The following is a 19,769-nucleotide window of genomic DNA, read 5'->3' as shown; positions in this document are numbered from 1 at the left end:
TAGGAAAAGGTGAAAAGTAAGATGGAAGAAAGACAATATGAATGGAGGTACAGTAAAAGAAATGAAAGGGGTTGCAGCTAAAGGCCAAAGGGATGCTGCCAAGAACCTAAGTAATGGCTACAGGCACTACCCCTTCCAGTGGTCTACAGTACAGAAAAATTTAGCCATTGTGATTTTTTACCCATAAAGCTCTCTCAGGTGTTACTACTACTTATTACAGTACTATTGAGTAATTATTTCTACAAATTAATCCCTAGTTTTGCCTTTAATTAATATGCACCTTGTCTTAAAAAATATTCTCTCCTGATGGACTCTCTATGAAATGAACTTTGCAAATGGTTTCCTAAGAACATTTCATCCCTTTAGCGCTTCATCGAAGAAGTGATCCATCTTTGAGTTTTCTTTTTCTAGAACTAACCTTTCCATAAGACTTAAATTTAATTCTTCCTTCCATTTACATGAGTTTTTTTCTTTTCTAAAATAACCTTTCCAGAAGACTTTATTTCAATTCTTCCTTCCATTTACATGAGTTTTCTTCTCTAGAACTAACCTTTCCACAAGACTAATTCAATTCTGCCTTCCATTTACAAAGTACTGTATTCCTTTTCTGCCTTCTACCTAGTATTAGTCCTCTTCTAAACCTTGAATAAGGATTACTCTTTCCTTAAATTTATTCCTTTAGTCTTTAAGAACTATTTCCTTACCATATCCTTAAAACTACGCCCTCCTTGGGAATGCCTTTCCTTCAAAACTAACTTCTTTCCTAACATTATGCTTTCACTTGTCTAACCTTATCGACTGCAGGCTATTTTAAACTGCACAAGTTAATTAGCTTAAAGACCTTGCACATCACACATACAACAAATGAGTATATGCAGCACATAATCTTCAGTAATTTCTGTCCATACAAACTGAACACCATATAAAACAAGCAGATAATTAGTGCTCAAAAATGTGTATGCCATTTTCAAAGCAGTTCTGTTATTCTGCGGCTATGAATAATTAGTGTGTGTGACTGTCAAGGGAGTCAGCAAAAAAAAAAAAAAAAAAAGGGTTACTTTAAACAAGTTCTTGGCATGTTCATGGGCGACTGGATTAATGAGTAACGAGTGTTACGAAAACCAAAATCAAGAAATTTAAAATTAATCAATGTAGCCCATTTGATGTCTGGCAGAGAGACCTTTGGATTCATTAAACTTTTCAACCCCTTGGAGAAAATGAAGGCATGAGAGAGAGAGAGAGAGAGAGAGAGAGAGAGAGAGAGAGAGAGAGAGAGAGAGAGAGAGAGAGAGAACAATTTACAATCTGTAGCCAGGATTTACCAACATGGATAACATGGATAACAACAATTGCCTAATCAGCCTTGGCTCCTCGCCTCACCACAAGCTCACAGCTGCCCAATAAAATCTGCACTACTTCCTCAGTTTGCTCTATCTTACTATTAATAGTTAATATAAATGTGGATGTAATGATCTGACTTTTGTAAATATTCAAAAACAATTGACTATTCATGGGGATTCAATTAATATATTTCATCCAATTCTGGTGCTTGAATCTGATATTTTTCCCTGTTTATTTGCCAAATGACAATGTATTTCCCCCAAAAATTACTGAACTGGATTGAAAAGTGATAGCTGAAAGAAAGGATGGTACACAGTTTCCTGACCAATAGCTATATACTGTAAGATATGCATTTGCCTTGTAGCAGTCATATGAAACAATATACATGGTAATTTATCTATGTTAAATGACAAATGAACTTTGTTTTATATGCAGGACAAAAAACGTATTAATATTGACTAAAATCTAATGAAATATTTAAAGATATGGTATAAGAACTTATAAAAATAGTATGAATAAGATGACAGTTTAGTGCAAGGGTACAGCACAAAGCTGTATACATGGGTAAGTTTACAGTTACATGAAAACACGGTTGTCAGCTGAATGTATATCAACTGCTTCAAAGTCAGTTGCACGTTTTGGTAACTTGTTTAAAGTATAAAGTACTATAGTTTAAAGGACATAATTTTACAAACAATTTTATAAAAAAAAAATGCCACTTGGGAATATGTGTTTTTCAGGAAATTGATATTTAATTCGATAATAAAACCTATGGAAACTCAACTGGCAAAGATCTCAGTACACTTGTTCTGCCTTTCTCAGGTCCGATTATTCCTTAGTGTTCAAATTCCATAAATAACAGAATACCTAAGGAATTTTCAGCCTCATTCACATGCAACAGTTCCCGAATTGCTACATTAAAAATGACTATTTCTACTATTATTCAATACATTTTTTGTAAAATGAATTCCTATCATGCAAATTAGAAATTACATTCTTCATAATAAAAAACAAGAAACTCATGATCAATGCAGCATACTTTATCAAGCTTCTAAATGCAGATCCGGTTCTTCTCAATTTGGGCTAAGAGTTAAATGTTAGTCACTTAGGCTTCTAAAGGCTAACAGGTATAATTATCAAGTAATTTTTTAGTTTAAAGTTAATTAAAATGGATGTTTGTCCTATGTTCTTCATAGTAACAAGAATTTTTAAGGAACTAGAATATACACTAAAATTAATTCTACTTGTACTACTCTTGTAGGAATCAGCATCTTTTAAACCTAAGCACACAAAAAATACATGTGGCTTCATAGTAAACCTTTCCAATTTTAAATCTTCTCCAAAAACTAAAAGATGAGACTTCAAAGCAATTCTGGTAGCCTGAGTGGTTATTTACTGTAAATTTAATGAATCATTTTCCACTTCATTCAGCGCCTTGATACTTAGCAGATGTGAGAACAAGTTCAGTTAGTGACTAACAGGTGTAGTTTAAAATGACGACTGGAATAACAGTTAACAAAGAAATAACATTAATAATTTGGGTCAATTGAACATTGCTACCAAGCCTTGATTTTTTGCCATACTGAAACACTAATAGACATTTCAATAATGCTTAAAGGATTTAATCTAACTGTATACGGGAATTATTGCACTAAAATGTTCAATAGTGTAGTTTTCCAGAATTAATTTTGTGTATATCTAAAAGGATTATGATAAAATTTATGAACGTCATAACTTGCACAATGGGAATGTTACAAAAATTACATCAAATTGCTAATAGTCCTAAAATGAAGATATTAATACAGTATTCCTATTTTCTGTATATCAAATATTGATAATTTTTGCAAGTACAACATATATACTAAAGTAAAGTCTAATCAGCAGCTACTTAAGGCTTCATTTGCTGCTGTGCATAACCAACAACACAAACCAAGATGTAAATTTCTTTCCAAATTAGGTTATAGTTAATATATTATCTGCAGAAGATCTTCAATTTGACCCACTAGGAACTCTTCATGGCACTTAATCCAATAGGTCTCAGCAAATATCTGTAATGTAATGTATCTTCATGCTGAGATCAGACCATATTGATTTTCTCCGAGGTTAGGACTAATTTCAAAACTGTAGAAAGAAAAATATGAAATGTTGACAGTCATGCTATATCCTCATTTTCAAACTTTGCTTTGGACTATTATCCCAATGAAATGGTTTCTCCACATTCTAAATCATAAAAAATTATTATGTAATCTGCATGATCTGATTTGGTAAAATTATACTAATCATTTTCACGCTATTTTAGAGCAACAATAACATTTACAGAACATCTATCAAATCAGACAATATTATATTTAACAAAACATAAGTATTCAAGCACCTTCTGTGTTACAACTAATTATATTAATTAACTAATAAAAAAAATTATCATAATTCACTGGAAAAACCATGCTACCTTAATTCTTAATTCACTGAGTAACCAGTGCTATCTTTGTTCACTGACACCTATCCTACCTAAATCCAGTGATTAATAACACTGACTGCCATATGCTGCCCAAGTTAATCTAAAATTAACAAAATAACAAATTTGGTATCTTACCATAATCCATTGGATAATGTATCCTACCTTAACCTATTCACTAAGTTGTCCTAACTTACCCCAATGATTAACCTAGCATAACATACTCCAGTACTAACTGATTCCTCTGTAATCCATTCACTGAGGTCACATTAATCAAGTGACAAACCAATTCCATCATAATTCTTTAACTACCTACCTTATAATAGAGTGGGGTAAAAAAAGTTAGGGGGTATGTGGGGTAAAAACTGTGACCTCCCAATTTTTTTATCCAAAGACTCAGCACTTTCCCAAAGTACATCATCTTGCACTCTATTATCATAGGAAGGCTGCGTGCAAAAACAGAGACTATAGGTATAACAGAGAATTAATAGTGAATATTTGAAGTCAAAACAAAAAGGTCCCATTACAAAAAATATTTTGGATATTTTTTTCAAGTGAATGCCATATATAGCTAGGATTCCTTTGAAACTCAGGGATCTTATTAACAAGATGTCAAATTCTTCAATTAATTTAAGTAGCTTTTTCAGATTATTATGGCTATGACACAGTGAGGGGATTTTTTTTTACCCCATTTTGTCCCTATGCAATGGGGTAAAAACAGTGCCTCACTTTAATTACCCCACAAGGGCATTTTTTTACCCCACCTACTTTTATGTAGCATTCTCTCTCATTAAACCCATTTTCTGTACATATATCAATCCTATTTTCTATATCTGCCATGCTTTGTTTACATTCTAGAGAATTCTCTTGCATGTTTTAGTGTAAATCAGTAAGGAGGAATTAGCCATGCCTCGTGTTTACAAGCCTACTCCCAAACTCTACACTGATGCAAGCATTACTGCTGCTATTTCAGAAGTTGAACAAGGAGCACATTAAAACTACAGCTAAAAAATATTTCTTGTCCCCAACAATGCTCTCACAGCGTATCAAGAAGACTAGAGAAAACATGCCTCTCCAGAAACAAGGAAGAAGTACATGGTTGAATCGTGAGTTAGAAGAAAAGTTTGCAATGTACCTACGGCATATGTCAGAAATGGGACTAGCACCAACTAAAGATGAACTTATAGGTATCATTTTACATTATTTAACTGTAAATGAAATGAATGATGTATTCAAGGACAATAAACCTGCAAAAGAAAAGTCGAATTAGCATGCATGCCAAAATTATTACACACACTGACTTTATTAAGGTGGAAAAAGCTAAGCAGCAGTCTAAGAAGAAGCCTACCAAAAGGAAAATTATTAAGGACTTTGACTCAGAGCTAGATGAGCCCTATGCAGAGATTTCAAGTTCAGAAACAGAATTTGATGAGTCCAAGCTTGTTGAGTCAGAACTTGACGAATCTAATGTGGATACCCTATCACTTATTATGAAGAGTTCACTGAATCATGAAAACCTAGCAGCAAGGCTTTCTCATTATGCAGATATTCAGCTAGATGAGTTTTATGAAGTTTACTGGGAAAAGATCCACTATTGGGGGAAAGTGCTTGACATTTTGGAGGATGAAAATCCCCCAATTAAAGTGCAAGTAAAATTCATGTCGCGTAAAGCTGTTTCAAGTGACAATAAACAAGTGAGGTGGGGATGGCCTCCAAAAGAGGACACTGCAATAGTCAGAGTGAGGGCTTTGTTTGTTGGACCTGCAACACCAATTCTTGATTTGGATATAAAGGGAAACAGTGGTATCGATTTGAAGAAGAAAATGAGGCAGTTCAAAGATACAATATAATTAAAGACAAGGGTTTCCCTCGCCGAAGAAAAATGAGAAATGTATAAAGAGAAGATCAGAGATTATTTGCATTTGCTCTTTCAGATTATAACAAGCTATGTTTTGTCATTAGTCGAGGATCCATTTTTCTTTTCTTTAGTTCTCTTATTTGTTTGTGATACAGGCCTCTTATCCATATTTTTTTACGCTAAGGAGTGCACTTTTCTTTCCAGAAATTTATGTGAACATTATCTTTCCTTATTTCATGTTTAATAGCCTATTTCTACAATGCTTAGGCTATGGATTAGCCTTAAATGAGGACTATCTTTTTTTACCCCATCATGGCACTTTTTTTACCCCACGTGGAGGGGAAAAAAAGTTTCTATATTTTTTAAATTTTTGGAAGAACCATAAGATTTATTTCTCTCTTTACTTTTGCATATTGTGAGTCATTGGCTACAGTTTCTATACCACACATACTATGTTCAAAATATAATTAAATACAATTATTTTCAACTTTGTGGAAAATCACTTTTTTTACCCCACTTTACTATACTGTACTAGTTTTTGAAAACATAAATTTCTACATTCTTAAGTGCCACATTTGAGTGTGCTATAAACACATCCTACATCAAAGCTAGCGTAATTTGTGATTTACACATAATGAATAAATTTGAATTAAACAAACAGTTGTACCCAAAATATAAAAACAAATAAATACATGGGGGGGGGGAAGAGTAGGAAAGTGCTCATGTGCTGTAAGTTAATCTACATGGAACACAATTACATTACAAAAATAAACAAATATATTAATTTTCATATAAATATATTGATTTTTATATACTTTTAAGTTTAATTAAAAAACACAAGAAATACCGTATACATACTGAGCAATCAATTGTGAGAACTATTTTCATCATGAAGCGTGCAAAGCCCAAAGATCTAAGTAATAATACTGTCAGTAAAGTTGCTGTTCATTTAATTTCAATGTTACATTGAGGCTGTATAGCTGTACTTAACTGCGGCATGTTAAAAATGAAAATTTTTAACATCAATTTGTACTTTTCATAGCAAACCTGCAGTCGTTAACATTAGGGAAAATTCTGTAGTGCCAGCTGGAGTCTGGTTAAAAAAAAAAAAGGTTACAAGGAATTGGTTGCATTGGGAGATGGCCAACATAGCGGTGAGAAAGAGGAGGAGCCAACCTCCCATACCCCATCTCAGAAGTGTTGTGTCAATTTTCTCTAGCCCAGGTAAAATATGAGGGGTTGGCTTGAGGTGGGCAGTGTATGTTAAGACCGCAGGTTTGTTAGTTATGAAAAATACAAATCGCCAGTCTTAACATAAGGGAGACTTACTCTTGGAGGGAGGATAGGGAAGCCTCAGAACTGACTGGAGGTTCAGTTGGGCTCATTTCCCGGCCAAAGAGGGACATAGGAAGGAGTCACAGGCCTCTGAATTGTAACATTGTGTCTTGTAGTGAAAGAAAGAACTTCAGCTGTCGGAGACAACAAAACTACATTAGCCACCAGCCTTGTTTGTCGTAATTGCCTCTCTCCCCTTGTAAGAGAAGAAGGGACTTGCTTCCAAAATAGTCTGCATTGTGTATGAACAATCAAGTAACACTAATGGAAAGGAGCTCTACACTCACCTGTATTTAACCAGTTCCAGTGCATGATGGATAATTTCTCTCCACTGTCCACCAGTAGAGGAGAAAAAAGAACGAGAGAGGAAGAAGACCAGTCAACCCATTCACTCTCACTTTCAAAACCAACATCTTAGGAAAGATACAAACTGCCCTGCTAGGGGCACTGAATGAGCTACACAACTTGGTGAGCAGCCACCACGGGACCCAAGGAAAAAGTGTCCAAGGACTTGTGGGCAACGTCCCATAATAGAAGGATGTGAAGGTGGTTTGGTGTAGCCATATACCAGCCTTTAAGATCCTTTGAACCGACAGTTCTTTTTGAAGGTGATGGAAGGGCCTAGACCCCTGACATCATGTGCTCTTGCACATACTGAATTGGTTTCTGGATTTGAAGAAGCAAAATAAGCTTGTTTAATTACTTTTCGAAGCCAAAAGGAGACAGTATTCTTGGACACTTCTTGCTTGATCTGGCCTGTACTAACAACAAATCTTCGACCACTCAGTCTGAGGTGCCGAGTTCTTTTTTGGTGGTTACCCAGTGCCCTAACAGGGATGAAGAAAGACCATATCTGTTGTTGTGGATGGAGGTATTTTGAGTCTTGGCCATGACTTCCGGGACAAATTCGAAGGCTAGCTACTGACCCCCAACCCCTTATGTGTTTTAATGCCACAGGATAGTCTGTGTAGTTCACTTACTGACCTGAAAGATGATAAGGCTTAAAGGAAAAATGTCTTGAGTGGTAATTTCCTGTCAGAAGAGGCTCTCAAGGATTCATAACTGGACTAAAGATCCAGTCTTCTATTTCTGCTGGTCAAGTGAAATGACCTTGCTCTCCTATATTTTCCACTTTATTATTGGAAAAGCTATCAACTTACACTATCGAGACACCATATAATGTACTCTAACATTTGCTCACAAGCACACATAAGAGATCAACCTTCCTAGCTGAAAGGTAACTGAAATATACAACTATCTGGTCATAATTCTCAATGAATTACAGTAACCGAACTTTTTATAATCATTCTGAACTGAAAGTGCACACCCTTTGGAGGGAAAAATACGATCAACTATGTTAATATCCCATTAACCATTAATTTTGTATAATAATCTAGGCAAGTTTGCTTTTAGTTCTTAAGAGATCTTTCAGTTTGCCACTAAATATATAAAAGCTGTAAAACATTAATAGAACATTTTTAACTCTTTACAGTATATTAAGACTTACTACTCATGCATATCATATAAACCTAGAATGTATAGTCTGACAGAAAATTTAATGAAAAATGCATTTCTGCTCCTGAAATATGACTATCCATGATTTACCTCTCGTGAGAATGTCGTTAAACTTACACTTTAACAATTCTTTCATTCTTACCTTTAAAATATTCCAGTTACTACAACTAGTTGGTTTCTTGAAATATTTCTTGTTTTCTACAAATTGCAGTAGCATTCCAACCAGGTTGCCCTTACAATATAGGACTGCAGACATATAACCAGCTTGTTCTTACAATGACAGCAGAATTATAACTAGTCCTCCAAAATCTCCAAGTTCAAGGCTAACCTCAGATCAAGCTCCTGAAAGAGATTATCAAAATTAAGTACATTACTATTTTAAAATAATAGGTTTTACTAAATACACTAGACACTTTTCAGCATATTGTACTATCCAATGTATTCTCTAGACCTTAGATATGACACTCCCAATCTTAAATACTGTATGGCCTTTCAAAAAACGCTGTGTCCTTGCATTATACTGCACTGGCTAATGGAAGTCTAGTTATGTAAACATCAAAATTTAAATAAAACTTTCTGACGCATTTTGCTCGTAACCTTTGAAAATCATTTTCATAATCACAACTATCTTGCAGTATCAGCTGAAGTTTGATTCATGAGCCTATGATTCCCACAAAGTCCATCATTCTTCAGTAAAAAGCTGACATTCCAGCCTCTATGACTTAGATGTTGCACTAATATTCAGTTTCCAAAGACCAGTGACTTTAGTTGATGCTCTTCCCATATGCTTACATGTGGTTAATTCATAAAATATGTTTAGCAACACTGTCACGACTAAATGTAGGCTCCATAAAATATTGACAAAATTCAATTGTGTCAATGCTTGTCTACATATTTATGGGCTACAAGGTGGGGATATACTGTACTAACAATTTCATCTTTATTAAAACAGCAAATGATTGTTAAACCTCACTTCTGCTTTGCACAAGAAATGCTGTACTGAAATGAAACCTTATGAGATTTGTTTAAAAAGAATATATTTCTATGATAGCATAAGCACATTATGTACAGCACAGCCTTCAGAGTGAACCATGAACTGGGAGCACAATATAAAACTGATTATCTAATAATGTTATGATTTGCAAGTTTTGACTTACTTTATCAAATCCTTACCTACTGTAAAACTCTCCATCATGAGAGCATTTAATAACTAAGAAAAGTATTGTGTGACATGCATATTATACTACCTTATCTGCAAGAGCAAGTTACTAGATGAGCAACAACTTTTAACATCACAGATATGAAGTTTTCATAATAAAACTAATATTGTAATACTTACCTGAACTCCTGAATTAGCCCTGGTCACTGACTAGCCTGAACTATATCCCCATAATTTTACCCACTTAATTAACTGTCAGCATTACCAATGCTGCAAAAAAAATCTTGTCAAATGAGTTGGCTGAGGTACCGTTGACAACGCTGCTGCAAATACCGGCTGACAGAGGCAGACATCCCCAACTGAGTCACTCACTATCAAAAATTGAAGTGGGGAGGAGGGTGGGAATCATTCAGGTGTTCAGTTAAGTACTGTATTACAATATTAGTTTTATTATGAAAATTTCATATTGCAATACACTTCCCTGAACACCTGAATTAGCCCAATTAACAAAATTTATTGGAGGTAGGATCAATCTAATTCAGCCCGACCTGTCAACGGAGAATAAGCAAGCAACTCCTTATCAAACTACTATGTGTAAATGTATGTCACCATATCAATCAATGCTTTCAGTGAAGAGACATGCTGGAGGGAGACATCTAGGTTGCAGCATGCCCCCTTTTTACAACCGCAGAGATGGTAGCTCACTGATCTGTTCTGCATAGGATACCTGTTTAGTCATACACACACCATATCAATCAATACTTTTGGTGAAGAAACATGCTAGAGAGTACTTTGATCATCAGTCACGTCAGTACTGTCTCGGTCCGTCGACCTCCCATGTGGCTCTTCAGAACCTCCCATGTATGGAGGAGTACGATGAACCTCCATGTGGCTATTCAGAGCCTCTCATGTATGGAGGCGTACGATGAACCTCCCATGTGGCTATTCAGAGCCTCTCATGTATGGAGGTTAATGAAGCAGTGTGCCGACCCACTGATCCTCCAGATAAGGCCCGATGATTGACAAGCGAAGTATCTCAGCGCAGATGAAAGAGCCTAACCTACTAGAGAACCCCCTTGGACTCTTGTAGGGAAATTATCAAAGACTAAGATAGGCTACTTAAAAACGTACTAAACCTAAGTTCATGCGATTATACTATTACTGCTGCCTCAGATTCTAAAGACTAAATGAACACACCCTAGATAATAGAGTTAGCCGCTACACACGGACTAAGAGAATATCCCTCTAACGAGGCGAATTGAACGTCTCTTAAGTAAAAGGAAGTAAACATTGAGACGGAAAAAAGGAAGTAAACATTGAGACGGACTTCCAAGTACAGTAGTCGCCTCCAAAATAGAAGACACCGAACAATCCCTTAGAAAGGAAGATGAAGTGGCCATACTCTGAATACTGTGCACTTGGGGTAATACAGAGGTTGAAGAAGGTGAAGAAGAACACTGAGAAATTTTCGGGAAGATGGAAGCTTCATGTACTGCTAAGCGTTGAGCGGTAGCCAGCAATTGCCGAAAGAAACCTTCCGAAGGAATAAAAGAAAATCACTATTTTGGCTATGGAAGGTCTACAGATGGAATGACCTTCCTTATGACACCAACTTATATACATGGACCAGCTGACCTGGTAAAGCTTATGGGTTGACTTTCTCAAGCTGAAAGAAAGCTGTCTAGACACAGCTTTAGAGAGTCCGGTCTGTCTAGCTGCTCACTCGGCAGTCGCCTGCAACTAGGTTCAGCATGCGAGGGTTTGGATGATAATGGTGAAAAAGTGGTTGTCTGAGAAGATCTTCCACATGGGAAGGAACATCGGAACTTCCGTAAGGAGCTTAGGAGTTCCGAAACACAAGGGGGCAGGGCCAGCAAGGTGCTATTAGAGTCACAGACGTCTTGACAGTCGCCCGCAATTTCCTCATTACCTGAAGAATGAGACCGAATGGTGGAAAGCATATAGCTGCATGATTCCAGTTTTGTAACGTCGCAACAGTACCTATCAACATGGGGTCCATCACTGGTGAGAAATAAATCGGAAGACAATGGTTTAATCTCGTCGCGAAAAAGTCCACGGATGCTGGCCACTTCCGGAGAACCTGACATACTACTTCCTGAGCCAAAGTCCACTCTCCCCCCAATACCTGATGAGAGCGACTTAACGTGTCGGCCAGTACGTTGAGACTCCTCGATACAAGTTGGGGAAGAAGAGACACTTTTCATTCTTTGCAACTTCTCAGGACTCTATGTTATAGTACTGAGTTCTGTTGATCTAGATCCCACCCCCTCCCCCGGAGTTCTTCAGATACAACATGGAGTTACGTTGTCACAAAACAGAGCCACTACTCTGTTGTGTACTAGGACTGAAAAACACCTGAGGGCTTCTTTTACAGCCCTGCATTCCCGAAGATTTATTGACTCCTCTTGTTTTCGATCCCTCCAGAGGCCCAAAGCCTGGGTTTCCTTTAAGGTTGCTCCCCAGCCATGATCTGAGGCATCTGAGTACAGATGAACACAAGAACTGCTCCAGACTATAACTGCGTTCTTGTTGCGGAAGTCCCAGCGATTCCTGAGATATACATGAAGAGAAACGCATCAGGAGACGAGACCCTGGAATTAAAAGAAAGAGAGAGAAGACATTCTCCCTAAGAGGCTTCTCCAAACTGGTACCGGGTGTTCCCTGTTGGACAGGAACACCTCTGCTTCCTGAAGGACCAACTGGATCCTCTCCAGGGTTGGGAAAAAAAACCTCAAAGGAAGAGAGAGACTCCTTATCCCTGAAAGGTTATAGATTGTGTTGGGACCAGGCAACTGTTAGCGAAGATTAAACAAATTCCTAGTATCTTGCATAGATTCAATAAGAAGTCCCTTGCCCTTATTAGCTCCTCTAAAGAGGAGGCAAGGATAAGCCAAGGGCTAGATACTTCAACATCCTGTAACCTTGACGATGCATAATTGCTGACACTGGAGACATGAGTTAGAAGCAACAAAGTTCGTCATACTGGCCACATCACCTGAACCCTGAGCAGCCACACGAATCATAGCCTCCTGTGACGCTACTGCTGATGACGAAGACATGAAATTGACCATGGAGGAGACATCCTCCTCTCCAAAAAGACTGTTGCAGAGCGCAAAAAGGCGCCCTCAACAGAACGCTCTTATGTATATCTGGATAGTGAGGCAGATGATGATTTAAAAAGAAGTCCCTCCTCTTTTTGCCAAAGAACGTTGTACAGCCAGCCAAAATGTTAGTATGGTATGCCAACCCCATCGAAACCGAAGTGATGAGGTTGTCAAACAGTACAGGATCGGAGGGAGTATGTCCACCTTGTTTGAGAAGCCCCAACAACCCAGACAACATCCACAAAGAGTGGGACAAGGCCTCAGACTGGCTGTGAAAAGTGTCTTCCAAAATACAAGCCTTACAAGATGTAACCACTACCAAATGATTCGACGAAGGAACCCGAGAGAGAAGAGCCTCAACGGATTCGTTGAGAGGAACTCTGACACCAGCAGAAGGGTTACCCATACCCTATAGAACCACTTTCGATTAGGAAGCAAGGTTGAATCCCGTCTACCCGACCCAAAAAGAGAAACTAACCTAGAGTCTGCCTCCCTCAACACCTGCCCAACTTGGCCAAACCAGACTGGTTTACTTGATGTTTGGGAGACTACTGGTTTAGTTGCATGCAACGATTCAAACATTGCTTGGTTTGGTTGTGTAGGTTCCTCTGGAGCCTGGACTGCAAATAGACAGAATGGATGAAGTCCACCATCCGCTTATATTCGCTGGAGAAAAAACCTATATCTGGTACCGGCTCCTCTTCTCCAAAAGAGCATTCTCTGTCAGACTGGTCTGACCAAACCGGGACAGGAAAAGAGACAGACTGACCACCCACAAGAGCTGCACCCAATAACCAGGAACTTGCTACACCAGGATGTGTGAGACCAACACCTGACATACCTGTCCCCATCATACCTGAACCAACCGTAACCCGGTTGCGTAAACCCTGTACCACCTAAAGCCGACAATAAAATTCGAGTCAGACGCACTCGACTGTGCAAACCCTGCACCACCCAGCGACAATGATGTAACACCTGATCCACCCAATGCCAGATGAACCAATGCCACACCAGGACGGGTATCCGGAGCTGACGTCACATTGATTAAGGGAGAGAGAGGAAGAACTCCATGATGACCCGGGACCAAAGTCGAACCCACACTGAACACCTTAGAAGGAGGAACAGAAATAGCCGCAGGAAAAGTTGAGGAAGATGAAGAAGGAGGTTATTTAGTCGACTGCCAAAAAACAACAGTAAATTCCTGATAAGCAACCAGAATACTATAGAAAACATCAATTTCCAGGTATTATTACAGTTTTGGTCAAATTCGGATATGTATTATTTTTTTGTTATCATTCATTTTTGAGATGATTCATACGAAAAACTTACTCGAATCTTGCGCAAATTAATGGTTACGGAGATATTTGCCGATGAATATTGTTCCTTATTGTTACCCCATCAAAGTACGAGTTACAAGGTAAGACAATACCCACTCCCCCTCCATAGCTAACATGGCAAAATTGTAACCCAGTCAACACCGAAACTGTAATTTTACCTAAAAAATAACATCACGTAACATTTACCTAAAAAATAACATTACATTGCCTCTGTAACCATTAATTTGTGCAAGATTCTAGTAAGCTTTTCGTATGGATCATCTAAAAAATGAATAAGTAAAAAAAATAAATATCTGAATTTGACCGAAACTGTAATAATACCTGGAAACTGACGTTTTCTATAGTATTCTGGTTGCTTATCAGAAATTTACTGTTGTTTTTTGGCAGTTGACTCTTAAATAACCTGTACTTAAACTCAGAACTGATATATTATTGTATGCTAGCCATCCTGGAATGCTTTCGCACATGCAGTGTTATTGGGAAACTTTTGGCAGAAAGTGGAGTTTCCTTCACCAGGTGGTCCAGGGGGCATTTAAGTAACAGCCTACTAGGTTAGTTAGGTTAGGGTATGTTAGGTTAGTATAATACCTTTAATAATAGGCTTCCTTAGCCAATCCCTTCTTGAACATATGGCTCCCAAATGACTTGCGTATGTGCGGAACTATTCCATAACAGCAACATGACAGTCCGGTCTTTCCCCCACCCAAAACCCTGCGTTCCCAAAGGGTCCCCAACCATGCTGGAGCAAGATATAAGGTTAACAATAATTCACCGGCAATAAACAACACAACCTCCTTCACCAGCAGTAAAAGTATATGAAAAATCAATTTCCAAGATAATAGTCCGTGCAGAGTTGTTCTATAGTTTTACCATTATTACAATTTCTCAAATTAGCCTATCTCAGCTGTACTGCATTATAAACACCCTTTCTACATTGATTAGGGTAATTCTATATATTAGCTCCGTGCCTGTTTTTACCTTTTCAACTGGTTTTTTCTACTCTTTTAGGGGTTCTGATACTGGCGGTGCATCCGTTTGTTGTCAGCCAAATGGAATGTCCCTTCGCCGTGTTTAGTACTGGCCTGGGGGGGTTGGGTACCCATACGTTAACAAGTTATCGCACTTGCCGGATGGGATACAAACCGTTCGAAACAGACGTACCCGTGCTCTGTCTTGTGAAGATCGCGTATGGTAACCCCTTGTTGGATGGACTTCAGGGGTTAATTACAGGTTAATTAGACTCGAGCACCAAAAATGAAGGGTAAATTCATAATTAGTAACCAAAAAACTGTAGAAATAGTCAAGTTATAGTGCCACCGGCGATGCGGAGCTACCCTATAGTTCTACCAAAAAGTTAAGCAGCTTTCCATAATTAGTGCAACTTAATTGTGAAAATCAAAGTAAAACTTACGTGATCCAGCTGTCATTAATTTTCAAAGATTTTGGTACTATTGTAGCCTACTTAGAATAAGTGCAAAATTAGTCTTACCATGGGTTATTTTTTGGAAGACTCCAGCCACCTCCCACATTACAATTTATATTTTTCTTGGGTAAAACACATCAAAACAACAAATTTCATCCCAATACATGACCTTCGCAAATGCTTAACAGAAAAAAAAATAATGGGTAGATCTAAGCCGGCTGTCCACGGTGGGCTAGGTTATGGCAGTTGACATTTTTCTATAGAACTTTACTTGCTGAACAAGAATTTAAAGTAATATTTTGTCGGTTGGCTGTAATTAAGCTGTAAATTACCTTAGAACTGTAGCCGACGGTAAGGGGGACCGGTTGGGAATCTGGGACCTGGGTGGGTAAAACACTTTCGAGAATAGCTCACGGTGAGGGGGGGCCCGTTGGGAATCCGGGGTTCTAGGTGGGGTAAATAACTTGGGAAAAGGTTTGGGCAACTTATTGTTGTATTTCCAGTTATATATGTCATTTGGAACAAGAAAAACAAGCGTAAAAATAAGGGGGAATAAATGGATAGCGCGAGCCGTTAAATAGGAACTTTTCACATATCACTACTACTGCTGATTCCAGGTCATGTCACGCATACGCGGTCTTACAGGGGAGCTTTCGGTTCATCCAATGCCTCCAACTGAGAGAGTAGTTGTGTTTTTTGGCAGGTGGCTGTACCCAACCAATCACGTTGCAACGTTACCCCAACATTACGTTTCACCCAGGTGGAGAATTTGGGCGATACATAAACTCAGTTACATGTATTCCTTTTGCTCAACTGTTTTATAACAGTTTTCTATTCATTGTAGCTTGTGCCTACAACCTTCTTCCAGTACTTTTCCGTTTACAAATATATTGACGTCTCTTCGCAACATGATTTTACCATAAATAACTTACAAAATTACTTTACATTTGTCGGCAGACACCTGAAGCATGTATATGGGGTAGGAGGAGAAGGGTCTTACAGGACGTTTTGCTACCACTTTCTCTCAGTGACGTTAACAGAAACCTTTTTTTTTACATATTTTGTAAGCCCTGTGGTTGGTCGCGCGCAGCGCAATATTACCGCTTGCCAGAGCATACGGGCTTGCCAGATTATTTTAAAAAATGCGGATAAGGCGCGCAGCACCGTTCCGCCACCCCAAAACTGAAAGCAGAAATACACTTTTAGCCCCCCCAACTTCATCCTTCCTACCCAGTTCCAGTGCAGTTCACCGGCACAGTTCACTCACTCTTCAACCCACCACAATGGCAGATGTCACCCCCGGAACCTCCCGCTCCTCTGAGCCTGTAACCAAGGGCAATTTGCCACTTACCTGTGTCAATTGCTACCTTAGTTATAAGGACTACATTGTACCGGGGACAACTATTGTATCTGATTGCTGGAGAGCTTATGACTGCCTGAAGGACAAAGGCTACGTACACTTAACTGTCAATCACTCCATGAACTTTGTGGACCCAGTAACTGGTGCTCATACAAATACTATTGAGAGGAGGTGGAGGGAACTTCTGAGACGACGCCTGGGTACGGCTGTAGGAGGTACAACTTTGTCGGGTACTTGGCAGTGGCCTATTTTAAAATCCACTTTGATGACCCGAAGACGAGGCTCAACGCATTCGTAAAGGCGGCGGCTGAATTGTACCCTCCACCCCTTTAAGGTAAGGTTCCTAAACTATCTTTCTTTATTATTAGGTAGTTAGGTCACCTGTGTTTTGGTGTTATTAGGTTTTAGTGCTTTTCATGTAGGAGCGTTATTATTTTTTGGGTAACTGTCATTTACCGCCATGTTTCTACATAACAGTCCTACGTCACTTTACCAATTTGTACCTTTTGTGCAGTACCCCCACCTTCACCCCCACACCTGCTGAACATATGGCTCCCTAGTGGTTACGTAACCCAAGATGGCAGATTTGTTTACCGTTTACGTTTCTTCGCCCCGATCGCAAGCAACGGTTAGTGTGCAGATGAGGTAGCCTGTGGCAGTTGATGTTTTTCTGTGTTGCTTTGCTTGCTTTACATGAGTTTAGGGTAACATTTTGCCTGTCGGCTGCAGCTAAACTGTAATTTACCCTTGAGCTGTATGCGCCAGTGCAGGGGACCCACGGTACCGGTGTGCAGTCTTCAAGTGTCAATTACGCTTTAGTTACAGCCGACCGACAAAATTTTACTTGAAATTCTTGTTCAGCAGGTAAAGTTCTATAGAAAAACGTCAACTGCCATAGGCTACCTCACCACGGACAGCGGGCTTAGAATTACCAAATAATGAATCAAATTAAGACTTATAAGGTAAGACAACAATACCGGCTCCCCACCCACTCCATAGTTAATAGGCCAAAATTGGGCAAAATTGTAACCAGTAAACAAGCCTAGGTTACGTTAGGTTGGTATTTTCAGGTTCTTTTAGTGCCCTATCATTTCCTAGCCATTTTTGTATGAAAAACCACATGCAAAAATGGCTAGCTGGAGTCTTCGGAAATAGCTGGCCGAAGTCTTCCCAAAAATTACCCATACCTTGTAAGCCTTCATTTTTAGTAGGTCCATACTTCAAAAAATACGTTATAGCCTACTAGGCTATTTTATACAATGGGGCAGATACACTATTAGAAGCATTTCGGCCAGCGTTCTTATAATCATTTCATTTTCATAACCTATCAAACATCATTTCAGTTCTCGGTGAATTATTATTTAACTCGTAAAACAAGTTGCATGATTTTTCCCTTTGGCATGTGGGCTGTAAGACAAAAATACAGGATATTCCATACATTTTCAGGAAGAGTAATTGCTGAGCTTTCTCAATTTGCATGGTTTTATGAGGGGAAAACTAACACTACCAACCTTGGACAAATGTGGATCCCCAAAACCAAAAAGGCGTGAAACCACTAGAAAATTGGAGAAATATTTTCCACGGACCACTTCTGCCAGGACCGACAAAGTAACACCTACAGCGGCAGAATACAATGGACAGGAAATTACAAACATTCATTGCTGATTAAATTGTTCTTAAGGTCCTCTGTTTATATATTCAAACGGAAATAGCAAGCACTGAAGAGTAATTCGGTAACTAATTTCGCATAACTATAAAAAAAGGAAATAACATACACTAGAAGTTGTCATAAGTCAGCGGAACTACTTTCCTGAGAGTTTTTTCCATTGCCTATCACTTATGCCTTTTTGATAAGCAGCGTTAGGAATCAACATAACTCGTTATGTACTGTATACATAAAAACTAACATTTTTGTGTTTACTATACACACTTAAAACCGGCATTTCTACAATTTCCTTGAACAAAGGCCTATTTGCACTATATATATATATATATATATATATATATATATATATATATATATATATATATTATAATTTGTGTGCCGAATATGCATAAACTCGGTCGATGCAATAAAAAACAGACGCCATGTTTAAATGACTTATCTGAAGAAAGGCCTCGAGAATATTTTACATACTTTTTAAAGATCGATGGTGTAGTGAGATAGATCCAATAACTTACAATTTTCAGTGGCAGATTTTTTTTTACTAGGGCCTACAGTTTATCATACAATAACAATACAGAAAGTACTGGCTCAAATAAAAAAAAATCGTGAGCCAGTGTCGGATAGACAATTATTATCTATAAAAAATATGGTTGATCAAATAATATTCGGTGCATAAAAATTAGCTATTAATTTTAATTATGTTAAGAAAATTCTAGTGTTAATCAAATATATTATCTATTTCAAAATACTTGAAATTATTCAAATTTATTTACAATTCTGCTGCAGTTTGGTTTAAGAAGCACATTTAGTAGATATTTGGTATGTGCGATTTAAAAAAAAAAAAGAGAAACATAACTAAACAAAATAATGAAATACCTATTTGTAATTACGAGTTTTAAGGTGCCCCGTAGGATTCTGACCGATGTTTGTTATCAGACTGAGGACAGTTTTTATCCCATTACACCAGCAGGCAATGAAAGCAGAAACTTAAGAATATACATGGTAGCGATGAATTAAGAAACAGGAAGAGCCCGGCATCTGAAAAAGTGACAGTGAAATCGGAACCTGTCACGGAGACTCTTGGGTCCAGGCTGGAGTTTAAGAGCAGAGAGTGAAAAACAACGCAAGCCTCTGCAGCCGTTTGGAAAAGTCTTGTTACAGCTGGGTTTCCGAATATAAATCGTTTTAGTATTTA

The 19,769-nt window shown here is 38.1% G+C and overlaps 1 long non-coding RNA gene across 2 annotated transcripts; it reads right to left on the bottom strand.

Moving 5' to 3' along the window:
* Window positions 1-46: 46 nt before the first annotated feature.
* On the bottom strand, window positions 47-18,552 carry LOC136853457 (uncharacterized). 2 transcript variants are annotated; one of them, XR_010857467.1, is made up of 4 exons: window positions 18,420-18,552; window positions 8,647-8,846; window positions 6,984-7,123; window positions 47-3,462 (listed from the first exon to the last, which is right to left on the bottom strand). It is a non-coding gene; the product is annotated as an uncharacterized lncRNA (long non-coding RNA). The 2 variants fall into 2 exon arrangements; XR_010857466.1 differs by lacking the exon at window positions 6,984-7,123.
* Window positions 18,553-19,769: the final 1,217 nt, after the last annotated feature.

Source organism: Macrobrachium rosenbergii, chromosome 27 (genome assembly GCF_040412425.1).
Source record: "Macrobrachium rosenbergii isolate ZJJX-2024 chromosome 27, ASM4041242v1, whole genome shotgun sequence".
Lineage (NCBI taxonomy): Eukaryota > Metazoa > Arthropoda > Malacostraca > Decapoda > Palaemonidae > Macrobrachium > Macrobrachium rosenbergii.
This window is presented reverse-complemented; position numbering and strand designations above follow the sequence as displayed.